The sequence below is a fragment of the Schistocerca cancellata genome, chromosome 7 (assembly GCF_023864275.1).
Source record: "Schistocerca cancellata isolate TAMUIC-IGC-003103 chromosome 7, iqSchCanc2.1, whole genome shotgun sequence".
In the NCBI taxonomy this organism is placed as follows: Eukaryota; Metazoa; Arthropoda; class Insecta; order Orthoptera; family Acrididae; genus Schistocerca; species Schistocerca cancellata.
Window position 1 is genome coordinate 373,826,251 of NC_064632.1, and position 21,570 is coordinate 373,847,820.

The 21,570-nt window shown below is 44.3% G+C and overlaps 1 protein-coding gene across 2 annotated transcripts in view; it reads left to right on the forward strand.

The window, feature by feature from the left end:
- Positions 1-21,570, forward strand: part of LOC126092261 (uncharacterized) — a 918,328-nt gene that overhangs the window by 385,963 nt on the left and 510,795 nt on the right. For both annotated transcript variants that reach the window (XM_049907771.1, XM_049907774.1), the window contains exon 3: positions 15,473-15,544. The gene's annotated coding sequence lies outside the window, so the exon portion shown is untranslated. The remainder of the gene's footprint in view (positions 1-15,472; positions 15,545-21,570) is intronic.

Consider the following 21,570-nt stretch of genomic DNA (forward strand, 5'->3'; position numbering starts at 1 on the left):
TCAATTTTAATGGCCAGTAGTGTACATATTGCTTTGTCTGCCTGTTTCATAATCTGTTTTCACGAATACTTGGAAATGAAATGCCTTCGATCTTGCGCTACAAACGCAGTTGATTTTTTGTTATCGTTTCTAATAGAAAAGTGGCAAAATGAATAGCCGCACAACGCCTGCTTTGTCAGCTAGCTGAAAAATAAAAAAGTTTCACTAAGGAAAGTCGTTTCCTTTTATTTGATTCCGAGAACTTGTCAAACTACTCTCGTAAATCGAAACTTCCGTAACTTTGATGTCTCACTACCGCGGCCATTTCATTGCTACTCTGTGGAACTTTGAGGACGCGGCAACTTCTTGTTTCACTGACGGAAGCAATTTGAGATATTTCTCAGCGTGAAAGGAAAACTGAGAGCTTCAACAAAGACGTCGTTCGGCCCTTCCCAGACCGTTGCCTAACAGGACGCGGACCGCACAACCACGCACCGGCGGACATAGCCTTACACATTCACACGCGGCCGCCCGTTCTTTCCCAGAGCAGATTATGCGCGGCGGAATTCAGTGACCGAAATTTACGAAACACAGTCCGGCCGCCGCTGTGTTCCCATATTAGAATGTGCGTTGTACGCTTCAAAGGCAGCGCGGGCACTTCCTTGCGACAGAGCGCGTGTCTGCATATCTTCGCTCATCTAGGAGCCGGCCGGCCGTGGGAGCAGCGTGTAACGGCGCAGTAATTGCCCCGGGGGCAGCCGACCGCACCGCACCGCACCGCACCACGCAGGCAGTACTGTTGCGACGGCCGACGAGGGGAGCGCGCACCTGTGATGGCGTTTAGGGACTGCTCCGGCAAAATTTCCACCAGCTGAAATGAGGGCAGTCCGCTGTAAATTCTCATGAAATCGACAGGCTCCTCCTGAAGGGACTGAAGTGAAAACGCAACTAATATACTTCGGACTGAGTTCCATCTAACAAGGGGACCCTCCATAGTGTAAATCACGGATTTTGATGCGCTTCAAATACCGGGTGATCAAAAACTCAGTATAAATTTGAAAACTCAATAAATCACGGAATAATGTAGATAGAGAGGTACAAATTGACACACATGCTTGGAATGACATGGGGTTTTATTAGAACCAAAAACATACAAAAATTCAAAAAATGTCCGACAGATGGCGCTTCATTTTATCAGAATAGCAATAATTAGCATAACAAAGTAAGACAAAGCAAAGATGATGATCTTCACAGGAAATGCTCAATATGTCCACCATCATTCCTCAACAACAGTAGTCGAGGAATAATGATGTGAACAGTACTGTAAAGCATGTCCAGAGTTATGGTGAGGCATTGCCGTCGGATGTTGTCTTTTAGCATCCCTAGAGATGTCGGTCGATCACGATATACTTGCGACTTCAGGTAACCCCAAAGCCAATAATGGCACGGACTGAGGTCTGGGGACCTGGGAGGCCAAGCATTACGAAAGTGGTGGCTGAGCACACGATCATCACCAAACGACGCGCGCAAGAGATCTTTCACGTGTCTAGCAATATGGGATGGAGTGCCATCCTGCATAAACATCGTACGTTCCAGCAGGTGTTTATCAGCCAGGCTGGGGATGTTGCGATTCTGTAACATAACGGCGTACTTCTCACCCGTCACGGTAGCAGTTACAAAACCAGAATCAAGTATTTCCTCGAAGAAAAAAGGTCCGATAACGGTAGATGTGGTAAATCCAACCCATACCGTGACTTTCTCGTCGTGCAATGGAGTTTCCACGACAGTTCTAGGATTTTCGGTAGCCCATATTCTGCAGTTGTGGCCGTTGACAGACCCTCGGAGCATGAAACGTGCTTCGTCGGTCCACAACATGTTGCTCAACCAATGATCATCTTCCGCCATCTTTTGAAACGCCCACACCGCAAATGCCCTCCGCTTCACTAATTCGCCAGGTAAAAGTTCATGATGCCGATGGATTTTGTACGGATAGCATCGGAGGGTACGCCTAAATGCCAACCAAACAGTAGTGTATGGAATGCCGAGGCGACTAGCGACGGGCGACGGGCGACTGCACGAGTGTTGACTTCCCCGTGGATAGACGAACCCGCTACAGTCTTCATTTCTTCCTGAACTGTCTCAGCAGCATTACGCCTTGTGCTCAGTCGGCCACTACGGGGTCTATCGTCTAAACAACCTGTGGCTTCGAACTTCGAAATCATTATTGCCACACTTGCATTTGTCAACAGACCTTTACCCGTTCGAATCCCCTTCCTATGGCGATAGGATCGTAACACTGAACTAGCACATTCTCTATTCTGATAATACAGCTTCACTAGAAACGCCTTTTCAGGTAACGTCAACATGTTACGACTGCTGGCGCATCTGATTCTCTCTCTCTCTTTTTTTTTTCTTTATTGTGATTTCATTCCCCTGCCCCATATGGGCAGGGAAGGGCTCTCAGCGTCACAATCCGCCGCTCTTCAGCCGAGTGACATGACAACTAAAACAAGAATAAAATGATACATACATAAGGAGATAAAAAAGGGGAACATAAAAGAGAGTAAGGGGAGAAAATGGAGGTAAAAATACACTGACATGTAGATGTTCATGGGGGACTGTTAAAAAAGTCACCAGAAAGTTAAAAAACACAGTTGGCGATTCTTAAAACACAGAGAAGACACTGAATGCGCATGCACAGGTTAAAAGTTGGCCACTGTATTAAAAACACTCCAAAACAACACACTTAAAACCCACTTGGAGCACACACGACGAAGAATAAAACTACCAGGTGGGACCTGCCCAGGGAAAGGTCAGAGAGGATGGAAAAGGAGGGGAGAGCATGGGGCAGCTGGGGAAGCGGCGGAATGAAGAAAGGGGGGCAACCGTGGGTTCACGAAGAGGCAGGAGACACGTGGGGCGGGAGAGGAAAAGGGAAGACAGGACAGGAGGGAGCGCAGAGACACTGAAAGGAGGCACAAGACATGGAGGGGGAGTAGGAGGGGAAAGCCGCTCAGAAGGAGGGAGGAAGGATTTTCTCTCACATTACAGCTCCTTTTATACACGATTTTCATGCGTAGTCACTGACGTTTTGCTGTCCAGCGCCATCTGTCAGACATTTTGTGAACTTGATTCGTTTTGCTTCTAATAAAACCCCATGTCATTGCAAGCATGTGTGTCAATGTTTACCTCTCTATCTACATTATTCCGTGGTTTATTAAGTTTTCTAATTTATACTGACTTTTTGATCACCGGGTATGTTGTACAAGCAGTTACCCTGAGTACCTGGCTATCCGGTTTTTTAGCGACAGGCCTTGGTTTTTGAGAAAATCGATTTTGGAGTTGTATATCCGTAACATCAGATATATTTCGAGTAGGTCAGCGTAGCGCAGCGGTGAAGGTTCATGGCTACCGCGATGGAGGTACCGTATTCGAATCCTGCTCATGTACTTTTTTTTTTTTTTTCAAAGTCGACCGAATTTTTCAATTTTATTTCAAAGAATATAAACAACAGCGTAAGGTGTGCGAAATTATAAAGTTGTATTCAGTTATTAATTTTTCAAATATTCATTCCGTTTGTGGTTCGCAGTTGGAGTTCCAAATGTTCGTACAACGGTCGCTTCGTGTATTACCTGAAATCTATCTTCGCCCATTATCGCCCCCTCTCCCGTGAATACCGTTAGCCGTAATGGGAACGCCAGAATGCGAGTAGCATTCCTTTACGTTCGCATCACACTACAGCGTCAGTTGCTCGCAAAGCGTCTCTAGAGCTGTGTGTTAGAAAAATTCTGTGAAATGGAAGAATCAAGTGTTTCTGCAGTTGTGCAGCGAGAAGAAGATCCGTAAGTAGAGGAGTTGAACGAATAATCAAAAGGCGAAATCACAAATGCCATTAAATACTTCGAAAATCTACTCCGTGATTTGAATCTCGTAACGAATACACCGCCTAGCGTGATATCTGCCTATTCAGTTGCAATTGGCGATGAGATATGTATCGCAATACAGGATCTCTTGGCCGAAAGACAGATCATTATTGATGATGAATTGGGAGAATATGATGCGAACCACAAACGGATTGAATATTTCAAGAAATTAATAACTGAGTACAACTTTATAATTTCGCACACCTTACATTGTTTGTCGATATTCTTTTAAAATGAAATTGAAAATTTCCGTCGATTTAAAAAAAAAATTACACGAGCAGGATTCGAACACGGTACTTCCAGCACGGTAGCCATGAACCTTTACCGCTGCACTACGCCGCTATACCCGAAATACCACTAGTGTTACAGATACACAAAACGCGCAATGAACTTCAAAATCGATTTTTTTCAAAAATCCTCTCCCGTCTCTAAAAAACCGGATAGCCAGGTACTCAGGGTAAGTGCTAAGTGCCTCTACAACATATTGGAAGCGCATCAAAATCCGTGGTTTACAGTATAGAGTGTCCCCTTGATAGTGAGCTTACCGAACAAAAGGGCACATCGGTCGCTTTTACAGCACTGTAGTCCCGGCCTGTTCAGGAGGCGACAAGGCGAACACGAACGCTCTGTCTCACTCGCCACCTGGGCAGTGAGAAATCGCGGTAAAATGGCGTGTTCGGACGTCGGTGTGCAGCGCGGGGCAAGTGCAGACTGTGCGCTACTTCAGAGGAAAGGCCGTGCGTTAAGTTCGCGGTAGCCTTAGATGCAGGCACATATGGTTGACGGCGCATTGCTTAAAGTGAAGAAGGGCTCTCTTTAAATGTATGACAAGCAGCAAGGTGACAAAAAGTCTGGGGATAGCGATATGCGCGGAACACAGATGACGGTGGTATCGCCTACACGAGGTACAAAAGGGGAGTGCATTCGCGGAGCTGTCATTTGTACTCAGGTGATTTAGAGGGTGCGGCAACGTTCGTAGCGTAATTTGATTTGCGTAGTACAATGACGTACTGCAGGAATGCGCGCCAGCTCGTGCTGCATTCGTGTACTAGTGAGCTGCCATTTCGAGTGTGACAGTGATATGGAGCGGTGGAGTGCACACCATGGTGCCTTTGCTGATGAAAGTTATTTCAAGAATAACGACTGTGTTATTGCTACACAGCGTCTATTTCGGCAACATTTAAACTTGGGACGTCATGGGAAAGTTCCAGATTGACGGACCATTGTCAGGTTCGTACGTGCGTTTCGAACAACAGGTTCTGTTTGCAATTGCAAACCGGGAAGAAGTGAAAGAACTCTGCGGACACTAGAAGCCGTACAAAATGTTCGTGTTGCACTACTGCATAGCCCAAAAAGATCTGCTCGTCGTCATGCGCAAACTGTGCAATGTCCGATCGCTCATTCAGGAGAATATTGCACGAAGCTCTCCATTTTCACCCATATAAGCTGCAGATTGTTCAGGAAATTAGGCCTCGCGATTGGGTTTCACGCGAAACATTCTGCTTAACCATGCGTGATCTCCTTCGCCAAAATCCACAAATGTTGCACACCATCCTGATGTCAGATGAAGCTCATCTCAAGTTATGTAGTTCAGTGAATAAACAGAATATGCGTTATTGGAGAGATGTAAAAGCGCATGAACTGCACATCGAGCCCTTGCACAGTTCTCGTGTCACAGTGTGGTGTGTAGTTGCTTCCTTTGGGATTATTGGCCCTTACTTCTTTGAGGATGACAGCGGTGTGGCTGTAACTGTCGCCAGTGAACGCTACCTACAGATGTGGAAAGACATCGTTCTTCCCCAATTAGGTATGACTGATGTGGATGTGGAACAATTATGGTTTCAACAAGACGGAGCGACCTCGTATACAGCCAGAATTTGCATGGATTTCTTGCGACAGTCATTTCCCCGTAGAGTAACTTCCCGTTTTGGTGACATTTACTGGCCGCCTCCCTCACCTGACCTTTCATGAGCAAACTTTTTCCTTTGGGGCTACCTGAAGCAAGAAGTGTTCCGAACACGTTGTGTCACCATACCTGAGTTGAAGGTTCGCATCAGAACTGCCGTCGGCAATGTCCCAGGGAATACGCCACGATGAGTTATGTGCTGTGCAGAGGGGGCATTATTTGACAGGAGGCATATTAAAAAGTAATCCACGCAATGGACAATGATTTACACATTAATAAATGGTTGTAGAATTTTAGAACATGTTTTTTACTCGAGTATCATGTCGTTTTTGGAAACCCAGAATCTATTATGTAGGAATCAACATGGATTCCGGAAACAGCGATCGTGTGAGACCCAACTCGCTTTATTTGTTCATGAGACCCAGAAAATATTAGATACAGGCTCCCAGGTAGATGCTATTTTTCTTGACTGCCGGAAGGCGTTCGATACAGTTCCGCACTGTCGCCTGATAAACAAAGTAAGAGCCTACGGAATATCAGACCAGCTGTGTGGCTGGATTAAAGAGTTTTTAGCAAACAGAACACAGCATGTTGTTATCAAAGGAGAGACGTCTACAGACGTTAAAGTAACCTCTGGCGTGCCACAGGGGAGTGTTATGGGAACATTGCTTTTCACAATATATATAAATGACCTAGTAGATAGTGTCGGAAGTTCCATGCGGCTTTTCGCGGATGATGCTGTAGTATACAGAGAAGTTGCAGCATTAGAAAATTGTAGCGAAATGCATGAAGATCTGCAGCGGATAGGCACTTGGTGCAGGGACTGGCAACTGACCCTTAACATAGACAAATGTAATGTATTGCGAATACATAGAAAGAAGGATCCTTTATTGTATGATTATATGATAGCGGAACAAACACTGGTAGCAGTTACTTCTGTAAAATATCTGGGAGTATGCGTGCGGAACGATTTGAAGTGGAATGATCATATAAAATTAATTGTTGGTAAGGCGGGTACCAGGTTGAGATTCATTGGGAGAGTCCTTAGAAAATGTAGTCCATCAACAAAGAAGGTGGCTTACAAAACACTCGTTCGACCTATACTTGAGTATTGCTCATCAGTGTGGAATCCGTACCAGATCGGGTTGACGCAGGAGATGGAGAAGATCCAAAGAAGAGCGGCGCGTTTCGTCACAGGGTTATTTGGTAACCGTGATAGCGTTACGGAGATGTTTAACAAAGTCAAGTGGCAGACTCTGCAAGAGAGGCGCTCTGGATCGCGGTGTAGCTTGCTGTCCAGGTTTCGAGAGGGTGCGTTTCTGGATGAGGTATCGAATATATTGCTTCCCCCTACTGATACCTCCCGAGGAGATCACGAATGTAAAATTAGAGAGATTAGAGCGCGTACGGAGGCTTTCAGACAGTCGTTCTTCCAGCGAACCATACGCGACTGGAACAGGAATGGGAGGTAATGACAGTGGCACGTAAAGTGCCCTCCGCCACACACCGTTGGGTGGCTTGCGGAGTATAAATGTAGATGTAGATGTATACCTTTAACTATTAATTGGCATAAGAGGTAATAAATAAATTACAGCTACTGCCTGATGGTGTGTTTTTAATATCCTACTATGAACGCTGCCGCTCCCTGTTGTGAATTGTGGCCGCAGACGAGAATTAACAGACTTTGAACACGGAATGGTAGTTTTAGCTACACACGTGGGACATTCCATTTCGAAAATCGTTAAGGGAATTCTAAACTCCGAGATCCACTGTGTCAAGAGTGTGCCGTGAAAATCAAATTTCAGGATTACCTCTAACCAAGCACAATGCAGTTGCCGACGACCTTCACTTAACGACCGAGAGCAGCGGCGTTTGCGTAGAGTTGTCAGTGCTAACAGACAAGCAACACTGCGTGATATAACCGCAGAAACCAATGTGGGATATACGAGGAACGTATACGTTGGGACAGTGTGGCGAAATTTGGCGTTAATGGGCTATGGCAGCAGATGATCGACGCGAGTGCCTTTGCTAACAGCACGACATATCGCCTGCAGCGCCTCTCCTGGACTCGTGACCGTATCGGATGGACCATAGAGGAGTGGAAACCCTTAGCCTGGCTAGGTGAGTCCCGATTACAGTAGGTAAGAGCTGATGATAGGATTCTTGTGGCGCAGACCCCACGAAGTCAAGGACCCAAATTGTCAACAAAGCACTGTGCAACCTGCGGGTGACTCCATACTGGAGTGCGCTGTGTTTACGTGGATTGGGCTGGGTCTTCTGGTCCAACTGAACCGATCATTGACATTTGTCACCTCAGTGAATGGCCGGGTTATAAACTGGAAGGCGAAGGTCAGGCACTCCAATTGCAGGACACACCAATTTGCTGGACATCAGTGCACTGTGTCTAACGACTTTATCCGCTATTAAAAGATGGATAATTATTAATTTCATTGCTAAGCCTTGTTATGAGTATTAACTCTTAACTGACCTGAAGTGGAATTACTCGCATAAAATGTCTTTCTCAAAGAAATTAGGTTCCTTATTGAATTTAAGACATCCTTTACAAATATTTCAAAGCCGTAATAAAGAAAAATTGTGCTATGAATCGCAGAGAGTACCTTAAAGTCCGAGAATAATGGTCTTTATGAGCATGAAGAATCATCTTCTGCATAAACTTGTAACCTCCCCACAGAATTATTTATATTAGAAACCATGAACCAAGTGTAACCTCCGCACAAAAATAATAATTAAATGAATTTTCTATATTGTAACCTCTGAACAAAATTGACTCCCATTTATAATCTCTGTGCAGAAATGCATTCACATTTAATGTAACCACAAAATTCAATTCCTAAACCCGGAAATAATAAAAAAAATTCAGTAACCTGGTAAATTTTATGACGACAGCAGCGCTGCGCCTCGGCCCTGTATTCTGATTAAAAAAAAGGAAAAAATTCTTACCTCAATAAAAACTGCGAATATATCTGCTCTTATGTAGAAATTTTTCGGCACAGCTTCGTGCAATGCTGGCGTATATTTTTTTCTGATTCTTGGAAGGAATGATCATGCATTAGAAATATTCTTTAAATTGAAATGAATGCTTTTTTTTGAAAAAAAAATTACTTTATATTATAAAAATTATTATTGGGGCATTTTTTAAAAAAGAAATTAATGACAGTTAATATACATTACTAGATATGCGCAAGGCTGCTTCTTTACCTTCTACAATAGTACTCATCCTCCAGAGTCCCGACCAGAGCAGACTGCCGACACGCGCAGGCACGCGCCGACTCCTGTCGACTACTGCAGACTACTGAAGACTACTGCCGACTAGCGACAAGCAACAACTAACTACATACTATTCTCTGGTCAGAGACTCTGTCATGCCTCCACCATCGCCGGCAACGCATACGTCTTACAAACTCAGCATCTGGAGAATCTCAACGGCAGCTCTCGTACATACTGAAACCTCCGTAAAAAGAAGACCAATTATTCTTCACGCTATATACCACTGGAACCCATCGCAATGCTATGACGATCAGTTTAATTCAAGTTGGAAGGTGCGTTCATAATTTTTTTTAGTAACTACAAAGAGACAATACTCATTTTACAGTTATGTAGACCATATGTCAAGGAAAATTAGATGTAGTCAAAAGGGAAATGGAGAGGATTAACATCGACATATTGGGAATAAGTGAAATGAAGTGGAATAGGGTGGGAGAATTTGCTTCGGATGGCCGTATGGTACACTATTCTGGACAAGAGAACAGCAGAAGTAATGGAGTAGCCCTCATAGTTAGTGACAGAGAAGAACAAGCTGTAATGGAATGCAACTGTCAAAATCATAGAATGACGTCCATCAGATTTCAAATGGTTCAAATGGCTCTAAGCACTATGGGACTGTCCCCTAGAACTTAGAACTACTTAAACCTAACTAACCTAAGGACATCACACACATCCATGCCCGAGGCAGGATTCGAACCTGCGACCGTAGCGGTCGCGCGGTTCCAGACTGTAGCGCCTAGAACCGCTCGGCCCCTCCGGCCTGCTCAGATGTCAAAAAATGGTTCAAATGGCTCTGAGCACTATGAGACTTAACTTCTGAGGTCATCAGTCCTTTAGAACTTAGAACTACTTAGGTTAGTTAGGTTTAAGTAGTTCTAAGTTCTAGAGGACTTAGGTTAGTTAGGTTTATCACACACATCCATGCCCGAGGCAGGATTCGAACCTGCGACCGTAGCGGTCGCGCGGTTCCAGACTGTAGCGCCTAGAACCACTCGGCCACTCCGGCCGGCTGAGATTTCAAGGTCAACCCCTTAATATCACAGTCATTCAAGTTCGTGCGCCAACCACCGATGCTGAGAAGGAAGTTATTGATCAGTTCTATGAATATTTACAAGAATTACTGATGTCGACACCAAAAAAGGATGCCGTCTTCATAGTTGGAGATTGGATCGCGAAAGTGGGAAATTTGTTCTTGGTAGAGCAAATGAAAAAGGACAGAGACTACACGAATTCTGCTAAGATAATTCGTTTCTTATTACTAACACACTGTTCCAGCCTACCCAAATGACGCCTGTATACTTGGAATCAAATAGATTACATATTTTTTAATCAGATACGGAAGAGTGCGGTTCAGTCAACTGCAACAAAACGTAGAGCTGATTGCGTACAGATCAAGAGCTCTTAATTGCAAAATTCCGTCTGAAACTGAGGAAAGTAGCAAAAGCTGTTCCATCTTGCAAATACGACCTTAAGACCATACCCTTTGATTACGCTGCAGAAGTTCGAAACAGATTTAATACATTAGAGCTAGAAAACAAAAGCCCACAAGAACTGTGGACAGAAGTAGCCAATATTGTCAAGGACGCAACAGGAAAACACATTCCCAAGAAAAAGAATAACAATAAGGACAGATGGCTATCGGCTGAGGTACTGCAAGTTGCATAAGAACGAAGGAAAGCAAAAATCAAAGGGGATAGATCAGCATTGTTTAAATATGGAGTTTCAGAAATTAGCTAGAAGAGATAAAAATGTCTCCCTAAACGAACTGTGCAAAGAAATTGAAGATAACAGAATGAGGAAAACAAGGGATGTTTACAAGAAAATTAGACACATCAAAGGAAAATTCCAGGAGAAAATTGGAATGATAAAAGGTAAAAGTGAGAAAGATTCAACACCAGCAGAGGACGTTAAGGAAAGGTGGGCAGAATATGTAGGAGATCAGTGTAAGAAAGAACTGCATACTGACAATGCGGATGGTGATGAAGTTAATGTTATTTTAGAACTATGGTCAGATATTTTGGAGAGTGAAGTTAAATGGGCTTTTGAAAATATGGCTGAAAACAAAACTAGTGGACATGATGGAATTCCAGCAGAATTGTTCAAAGTCATTGGAAAGGATGCAGGGAAGCTGATGCATTCAACATGTCAGAAAATATGGGGACGCAACAGTGGCCAGAAGGCTGGAAAAAATCAGTCTTCATCCCGATCCCAAAGGAGGGAATTTCTAAAGGATTCTCAGATCACCGAACACTTATGTCACATGCTAGCAAAGTCATGCTGAAAATAGACTTCGCCAGTATCTAGAGCGAGAACTAGCGGCTGGGTTTTGTACAGGGAAAGGATCCAGAGGTCAAATTGCAAACATTTAGTGGATTATGGAAAAGGCAAGAGAATTCCAGAAAGACATGTATGTATACTTTACTGGTTATGCCAAATTATGGGAAGTACTAAAAAATATAGGAATACTAGATCACCTCATTCATCTCATACAAAGTTTATACTCTGATCAAGAAGCCATGGTGGGAACTGTGTATGAACCAAGTTTCAGAAAGTGGTACGGCAAGGCTGCATCTTATCACCTTAGTTATTCAATATGTATGCAGAGCACGTTATGAGGATTGCCGGGCTAGACGAAGAAGAAACCGGAATTAAAGTAACTGGGATAGATATAAAGAAATCAGATATGCAAATGATACTATACTGTTGGCAGAAAGTGAAGAAGAGTTAAATACTTTTCCGCTGAAGGTGAAAGAAGAAACTGAAAAACTTGCACTTAAGGTGAATCCTAAGAAAACTAAAATTACGGCAACTACACGTATAATTTTGTGGATATAGGAGGAGAAACAATAGAGGTCTGTGCTGATGATGACTGCAGCCGTGAAATCAGGAGACGATTGCTGCTTGGTAGAAAGGCAATGTCAAACCGTGGAAGGGTTTTAAGGAGTAGAGCTATAACTTTAATAACATACACTCCTGGAAATTGAAATAAGAACACCGTGAATTCATTGTCCCAGGAAGGGGAAACTTTATTGACACATTCCTGGGGTCAGATACATCACATGATCACACTGACAGAACCACAGGCACATAGACACAGGCAACAGAGCATGCACAATGTCGGCACTAGTACAGTGTATATCCACCTTTCGCAGCAATGCAGGCTGCTATTCTCCCATGGAGACGATCGTAGAGATGCTGGATGTAGTCCTGTGGAACGGCTTGCCATGCCATTTCCACCTGGCGCCTCAGTTGGACCAGCGTTCGTGCTGGACGTGCAGACCGCGTGAGATGACGCTTCATCCAGTCCCCAACATGCTCAATGGGGGACAGATTCGGAGATCTTGCTGGCCAGGGTAGTTGACTTACACCTTCTAGAGCACGTTGGGTGGCACGGGATACATGCGGACGTGCATTGTCCTGTTGGATCAGCAAGTTCCCTTGCCGGTCTAGGAATGGTAGAACGATGGGTTCGATGACATACTGCGTATGTACAACTCATTTGTCACTCTTCTCTTTACATTGTACGTGACTGACTACTACTGACGTGAGGCGGGAGATGGGGGTGGGGCCTCCTCTCCTTAACGTGTGGCTACCTCACGCTATCCACCAGTTGACATCCATGACCCGTACGTAGTGTTCCTACTCGTGTCACCGTATGGGTATATCATCAATTAATTACTGCAGTTACTTTTAATTTAAGCTGCAATTCTTGTTGAGACATATCTCCATGTCTCTAATTTACTCTTACTGCATTCTTCATTGCTAGATGGGCATTCTGTTAGTAAAAGGGTGAATGGCCTTTCAGACCATGGTGCACCAGTTTTGACACTAAAAGGTTTTTGCGCTTAAACAGATGTTATATACAATTACAAACTATGTAGAAAAGCTAATCCAGAGCCATAGAGAGTTTTTTAAATCTCGTTAAGGAACAAAAGTGGCTGGGTGTTTATAGTGCCGATAACATAGATGACAAATATAATGCTTTCCTTAACACATTTCTCATACTCTTTGATAGTTGCTTTCTAATAGAGTGCTCTACACTGGGTATTATCAGTAAAAGGCAGCCTTGGTGGCTGACTAGTGGGATAAGGATATCGTGTAGAAAAAAAGTGGGAATTACATCAAAATGTTAGACAGAACAGACAGTACTGTAAGGCGCTTAAAAACGTTATTAGGAAGGCAAAGAGTGTATGGTACGCAAATAGAATAGCTAATTCACAGGATAAAATTAAAAGTGTATGGCCAGTCATGAGGGTAGTGTGTAGCAGCACAAGGTCGACGGCATAAAGTCAGTTCGAAGTAAAAATATTTCTGTTACTGATAAGTCATATATACGTACAACATTTAACAATCACTTTCTGAGCATCGCTGTTGAATTAAATAAAAACTTAATTTCTACAGGGAAGCACGTAACTCACTTGGGAAATGCATTTCCGAGACTGATGTCTGAAATACTCCTCTGTGATACTGACAAGACGGAGACTGAATCAATATTTAAATCACTGAAGACTAAGGAGTCTAATGGATAAAATGTAGTACCTAGCAGACAATTAAAGTACTATGCTGCACATGTTAGCGCTGTACTTGGCTATATTTGTAAATTTCCTGAACGATAAAAGTACTCAGTAGTAAAGCCGCTTTATAAAAAGGAAGGGACGGATAATATAGACAATGTTAGACCTATTTCTGTGCCAGCAGTATTTGCTAAAATTATTGAAAAGGCTATGTATGTAAGGATAATTTATCATTTTATTTCACATAATTTGCTATCAAAAGTACAGTTCGGTTTTAGAAGTGGTTTAGCAACTGAAAAAGCCATGTTCTCGTTTCTCTGTGAGATGCTGGATGGATTAAACAAAAGGTTTTGAACGCTTGACATTTTATTTCGATTTAACTAAGGTGTTTGATTGTGTTTATGACAAAATATTGCTCCAGAAGTTGGACCATTATGGAACACGAGGGAGTAGCTCACAATTAGTTCACCTCTTACTTTAACAACAGACAACAAAAGGTCATTATCCACAGTGTTGAAAATGGCTATGATGTGGGATATGAGTGTGGCTCGGTCAAATGGGTGGAGGGGGGGGGGGGGGGAGGAGTGCCCCAGGGATGAGCGCTGGAGCCGCTCCTGTTCCTTATTTATATAAATGGTATGCCCTCTAGTTTTAACAGGTAACTGTAAAATATTTCTGTTTGCTGATGACACGAGCTTGGTAGTACAGGATGTTGTGTGCAACATTGACACTGTTTCAGATAGTGTAGTTCAAGAGATAAGTTCATGGATTGTAGAAAATAAACTAACGCTAAATCACCGTAAGATTCAGTTTTTTCATTTTGTAACACACAATTCAACAAAACCCGACGTTTTAATTTCACAGAGTGGACATATGATTACTGAAACTGAGCAGTTCAAATTTCTATTTATACAGATAGATAGTAAACTGTCGTGGAAAGCCCACGAAATGCTGCAATTTTCCTATTCGAACGGTATCTGAAGTAAATGATAGTTCGACACGAATAGTAGTCTACTTTGCTTATTTTCATTCGGTTATGACGTATGGTATTATATTTTGGGATAACTCTTCCCAGTCTCCAAGGATATTTTTGGCTCAAAAACGGACGGACAGTTCGGGCAATAAGTGATATAAGTTCGCGAAACTCTTGTCGACCTCTGTTCACTAGTGTGGGTATTCTTACACTGGTCTCTCAATACGTATATTCTTTATTGTCGTTTCTTATTAACAATATCAGCTTATTCCCAAGAATTAGCAGATTTCACTCAGTTGTTAATACTAGGCGAAATCCAGTCTGCATTTGGATCGCACTTCACATAAGCTACCACAAGAATTCAAAAATCTTAGCAGTAACCTTCGCGTTTTCAATGTGAAACTGATGAGTTTCCTCATGGGTCACTCCTTCTATTCTGTCGAGGAGTTCCTTGAAAAATTAAGCTGATTCCTGTGTTGTATTGTTGATTGCGTTTACATAAACTTATGACTTTTCTTTTTTGGGTACATAAACATTTTATTTTATTTGTTATTACTTTTATGTTGTAATTTCACGTTCTGATACGTTCCATGGCTTTGTAGATTGCTCCTCAATTTGTTCCAACGGAACTAGATGTGTAAAACAAAAATAAATAAGTATCGCCTAATAATGATCTAAATCGGATTGAAATGATCTCTATTTTTAAATAAATCTGTTCATGCCATAAACATTGCTTTTTAATTTATATTGAGTATAGTTTGTATATCGCTGCTTTTCCAGTTATGATTACAAAAATAATGACATATTTGTTTTGGTACCAAGATGAACGCGGCTGCCGTGCCGTGCAGTAACAGGGAAAGTGTTGAGAGTGGTGCGTGTGTTTGTGTTGCAGGCGTTGCGTCGAGTTCACGGTCTGCGCAACCAGGTCGCTAGGTCGCTGGAAGGGGAGGGACGCTGAGGTGAGGTGAGTATCGGTTTCACGACCAGTGTCCAGTGTCCAGTGTCCAGCGTCGCCCCAGTATGTGACGTAGCCACTGTCTGCTCCACCGCGCCCTGCGCGATCTGCCTGATACCTCCCTGACCGTGCCGAGCCAAGACAACAAAACACTAGTCGTGATCCAGAACTGAGTGCACCTACTCACGGAGGTCCAGTGTGGGCTGTAATTATTATTGTATGGCAGCGAAACTTGGTAGATATGCTAATGCGTTAATGCGGAATCGATTTACGGAGTTCCAATTTTGGCCACCAGGTGCAAATCTGGCACTGCACAGCATCTTGTCAACGTCTCCAGTTTTCATACTGAACAAATGGTGTAAGCGGCGGGTAATAATAGAGTCAGCATTATGCCTTTCTCGTTTGTTTGATCTTTTCTGCCCGTGTCCCGTTCCTAAACCATTACGCAAGGAAAAATTTCTGTGCGTCTCTCTCGAATTCACAGAGCCGAATTTGCACTTGGTGGCCAGAATCTAACTTTTTTTCAGCGTAAATTGATTCAGCATTAACACATTAGTATATCTGACAAGTTTCGCATCCGTACTATAATTGCAACCCACACTGGGACTTCATTTTAATTAAAACCATCTGGTATATTTGGATGTGTTGCTACAGGTCGAACTGAAGGATCTTAGGATTCTTTAACTTTCTGTTCTTGTTGTTTTCTCTAATCGAGAAAAAATGAGATATTTAGCCCGGCCGCCATCTCTGTAGACTTTTAGACCCTCCCGTTCTAACAGACTGTTGCCCAGAGTGTTGTCAACACTACCCAATGGGGACATTACTGTTCGTCCTTTTAATTTACTTACACTAAGCGACGTACCGGCAACACATCTTCAAAGTTTTGCATCTTGTGTTATACATGTGGTATTGTTCAGCTGGCACGTAGGGACTTCAAAAAGTAAGTTACATATGTCATGCTATTCTAAGATTTTTTCGCAAAGAGAGTGGCACTTTGTCAGAAGAGAGTATATGTCCTGCAGATACGGGTAACAGGTGCACCACACTGTGGGAATGAAATGGCACAGCATTAGGAAACCCACTCCAAAGTACCCGGGGCAGTGGGATTCTTGTGAGCAAAACGTCTAAATATCACATAAGTCCAAAATGGTTCAAATGACTCTCCCCTAGAACTTAGAACTACTTAAACCGAACCAACCTAAGGACATCACACACATCCATTCCCGAGGTAGGATTTGAACCTGCGACCGTAGCGGTCGCGCGGTTCCAGACTGTAGCGCCTAGAACCGCTCGGCCAATCCGGCCGGCCACATAAGTTCACCGTGAAATTCTGGTGGTATATGGATGAAACGCTTTGTGGAGAGCAGCCGCAGTGAAATGGTGGCCACAGTTTGACAGACGTGGATGGTGGTGGTCAGCGGGCAGCGCAATCGACATGGACCACAGAGGACGATGTCAGGCATTGAGGAGGAACGCCTGGGAGAAAAGAGATTTTCCTACGTTGAGGGCTTTTACACAGCCGGTCTCGCATTGCTCCGTGACCAAGGAGCGGATTCCTATCGTCTAGGAATTTAACGATTGGTAGCACGTTCCGGCCGTTTTTTTATAGAGACTTGGCGGCTATGTTGAAAAATCGTGTCATGTACCTGTGTCATTTTGATGTGAAGATCATCATTCGATGAAAGTTACTTGACCTGTTATAATAACGAGTCGCCGAAATGTAACTGCTTTAGAGCCGCTCTTCATCATTCACGTCAAGCTGTAAACAAATAGCCCATATTTAAAACGAGGGGTATAGCGGAACCGTGCCACAAGCAGGACGGTTTTGTTAGGCCCGTTTGGCTTTATCCAGATTTTATCTTTGTAGTTTTTGCTATACCTTTCGTTTTAAATTTGGACAACCAGTTTTAGCACGCTGTTTCTTTACAGCTTGATGTGAATGGTGTGGAGTGGCTCTAAGGCAGTTGCATTTAGGTGATGACTTGTTAAAAAGGAACCTTATCACCTGTGGTTGCGTCTTGTACTGAAGCGAAACCGATCATCACTTTTAATAAAAGGTATTCTACAGCCAGTGCGGATTATTTGTTTCAAAACAGTGTATGTAAGATGCGCCCCATATTAGCCTGGCAATAAACGAAAAAAGGTACTCTCGACTAGGCAATTTACATCAATATACGAGGGGGTCTTCAAAAACTGTTACCTGTTATTGTAACTGGCCAAGTAACTTTTATTGAATCATGATCTTCAAAATGAAACAGATACATGATGACACACAGTCCCCAAGTCTCTGTAAACAACGGACGGAACCAGAATGAGATGTTCACTCTGCAGCGGAGTGTGCACAGATTTGAAACTTCCTGGTAGATTAAAACTGTGTGCCGGACCGAGTCTCGAACTCGGAACCTTTACCTTTCGCGAGTAAGTGCTCTACCATCTGAGCTACCCAAGCACGACTCACGACACGTCCTCACAGCTTCAGTTCTACCAATACCTCGTCTCCTACCTTCCAAGCGTCACAGAAGCTCTTCTGCGAACCTAGCAGAACTAGCACTCCTGGAAGAAAGGTAGAGCACTTGCCCGCGAAAGGCAAAGGTCCCGAGTTCGAGCCTCGGTCCGGCACACAGTTTTAATCTGCCTGGAAGTTTCAACAGACGGAACGTTTTAGCCGGCCGCGGTGGCCGAATGGTTCTCGGCGTTTCAGTCCGGAGCCGCGTGACTGCTACGGTCGCAGGTTCGTATCCTGCCTCGGGCATGGATGTGTGTGATGTCCTTAGGTTAGTTATGTTTAAGTAGTTCTAAGTTCTATGAGACTGATGAGCTCAGATGTTGAGTCCCATAGTGCTCAGAGCCAATTGAACCATTTGAACTGAACGTTTTACCAATCGTTGAATTCTTCGACGATAGACATCCTCTCATTGGTCACGGAGCAATTCGAGAACGGCAAAGTGAACGCCCTCATCGTAGGAAAATCTCTTTGAAACTACCCCGAGAAAGAACATGGTGTGTGTGTGCGTGCGTGTGTGTGTGTGTGTGTGTGTGGAGATGTAAGGAAGCTGAGACTTGGTTATAGAGGCGCAGCAGGACAGGGTTTTCAAGGGTGGAGTATATTAATTGAATAAGAAATTAAGCTTCTTTGGTGGCCAATACAATGTCGTTTTCTAGTTTTATATAAGACGTGGAGAAAGAAATATTCACTGCGGCAGCTGCGTCTCAATACAATTTATTGCATTTGCCGTACACTGTCTTCCGAGCTCACCGCTAAGCAAAGTTATGCTGATAATTGACTTCCGCCCTATTCCTCTGGGACAGACAGTGTTAGTGCCCTCTATCACTAAATTCAAAGAGATAGTCAGCTGCAGGTCAACGACGGTCGTGGAAAGATGTTATCAGATCGCAACGATGGGAGAAAGCGCGTGTTAAAGAAAGACTCGATCCGAGCGTAAAATAGAACCTTTCACTCAGTAGCTGGATATGCGCTGACATGAAACGTTAGCTCGCCAACATTCACTGTCTGATGAAAAATTCTCGACATTTATTATTAGACTTTACTACAGGGTGTGTCCACCCTTCGCCTTTATGTCGGCTTGAAATCAGCTGTGGACACTTTGAATTATGTGTCCGTGGAGGAATGGCAACGCGTTGTTCATTTCCATCTGACATTCTATTTTACCCTAGTTTTAGTTTGGTAATGTCAGTAAGCATTGTTCCACTTAAAAAGTGTATGTTTGCACAAAATACGCTTTTTAAATATTATTAGTAACAATACGAGTCCCTGACGACCAATCCATTCTATGTGCAGTTCCATTTCCGCAATATTTGAAGTAGTTAGGCTGTAGAGGGTGCCAGATAAAAATAAAGTAATACACTGTATTCAATTGAAAATGCGCTTCGTTACAGGAAAAGTGATGTCTGGCAACAGTTCGATTCGATGCTTCAGACGAAAATCATACAAACCTCGTCTAATGAAAACAAAGTAGTTGTATTCTTCTTTATTCCACCTTCATCATGACATAAGTTCATGAGAGCTATTTTGTTCCGTATCCTCTCATTGATCAATCCCTAGAGGTTACACACACACACACACACACACACACACACATACACAGAATGAGGCGGAATAAACAAAAATACAAGAAATAAACAAGGATACAACTATTCTGTTTTCATCAGCTTTGTATATTTTTCGTCTGAAGGCATCGAATCGAACTTTTCCCAGACATCGCTTTTCCTGTAATGAAGCGCATTTGCAGTTGAATACAGTGTATTACTTTATTCCTATCTGGCACCCTCCACAGCCTAACAAAAAAGAGCTGCGTTAGAGGCCATCTTTTGTTATGTTACGTTATGCTAGAAACGACGGAGAGGCTCCGTCCCCGCCGCAGCCGCAGTGGTCCACAACCCCACGACGACTACCGCAGTCCACCCCTCCGCCGCCCCACACCGAACCCAGGGTTATTGTGCGGTTCGGTCCCCGGTGGACCCCCCAGGGAACATCTCACACCAGACGAGTGTAACCCCCTGTGTTTGCGTGGTAGAGTAATGGTGGTGTATGCGTACGTGGAGAACTTGTGTGCGCAGCAATCGCCGACATAGTGTAGCTGAGGCGGAATAAGGGGAACCAGCCCGCATTTGCCGAGGCAGATGGAAAACCGCCTAAAAACCATCCACAGACTGGCCGCCTCACCGGACCTCGACACAAATCCGCCGGGCGGATTCGTGCCGGGGACCAGGTGCTCCTTCCCGCCTGGAAAGCCGGAGGCCATCTTAATGCGACAGTCGATCATTTCACCCTGTCAGTTTCACATTACAGCAGCAAGATTGTGCGCTCAACATCCGTACAGCATCACGACTTGCCTTACAACTCTGGACACTTCAGTAAGAGAGAACGAATCAACGAATAGGAAGCGATGGCAGCGCCATCATTCCCATACTCGCAGAACTACGGTGGGAAGGAAGGAGCCAGTACAGCACTGCCGTAATAGTGCCGCCTCGATTTCTAATGTACGTAACATTCAACATTAGACTCGTACTTGCTGCGTTTCTGATCTCTGCTAGCGTGGTCTGTCAACACGAGCTCGTCGCAAGCGCGGAATTTTCACAGCGTAATAATAAACTGAGGTTTTCAGGACGTCTTCACCGTCTTGGGCAGCCCACCTAAAAGTGACTAGCAGGTACCCATTCGATATATCGTGGAGTGTAGTTAACGATGACCAGTTGCAAACTCGAGATTTCTTTGAGCATGTGTCCCTTTGATTAACTTGCGTGATTTGAGACGGCTGCAGTGGAAGCAGCTGACAGGTACGGGAGTCGAGCGGAGACGCTGGCAATAGCGGGCGTCCTTGCCGCGTAATGGGATTTGCGTCCGCTACCCCGACCGGTTGTGTCGGGACGACAGGACGACACTTTCCGCAACGGTGAGTCACGGGACCCGCAGCCCCGTCGGGGAACGTCCAAGGACTCCGGGGGAGAGCAGGCAATCACCGGCGTCTCCAGCCGCCCACGCCCGCCCGCCTGTGACACCTCGTTCGCCGCGATGGCTTTTCAATCGCGCTGCCAATGCGGCCGGCAAATCCATTCCGGCCGTGACTGATTTAGAATTGCGGGGGCGTCGCGAGTCCGGAGCGTAGCGGCAGCCGGCGCACCACTATCTGCCTCCAGCTCCCCCCTCTAGACAGGGGTCAACTGCGGTCCTTTTGCTCTCTCGTGTCGGGCAGCAGCCAGTCGTAAAGAGTGCAGGCTATGCGCCGGTCGGGTCGCCGACTGTGGCTAACCGCACTTATGAGGCACTGTGGCACGGCTCTTCTTCTACAGTAATGGTCTCCACTCTAAAACGAAGCATAGGGTTTCATTTACGTTTGTACCACCGCAGACGAAAATAGTCTCATTTAGGCGGAGCGTTCTTAAGGTGCTTTTCTTTACTTTCTATCCGCCCTCACCTTCCAGTACCGACCATACCACTATTAATGAGATGCGCCGTTCGTGTCTCAGCAGGTCCAAAAATTCAGCCGCACGGCGGTCTGCCATTTCACTCGGGA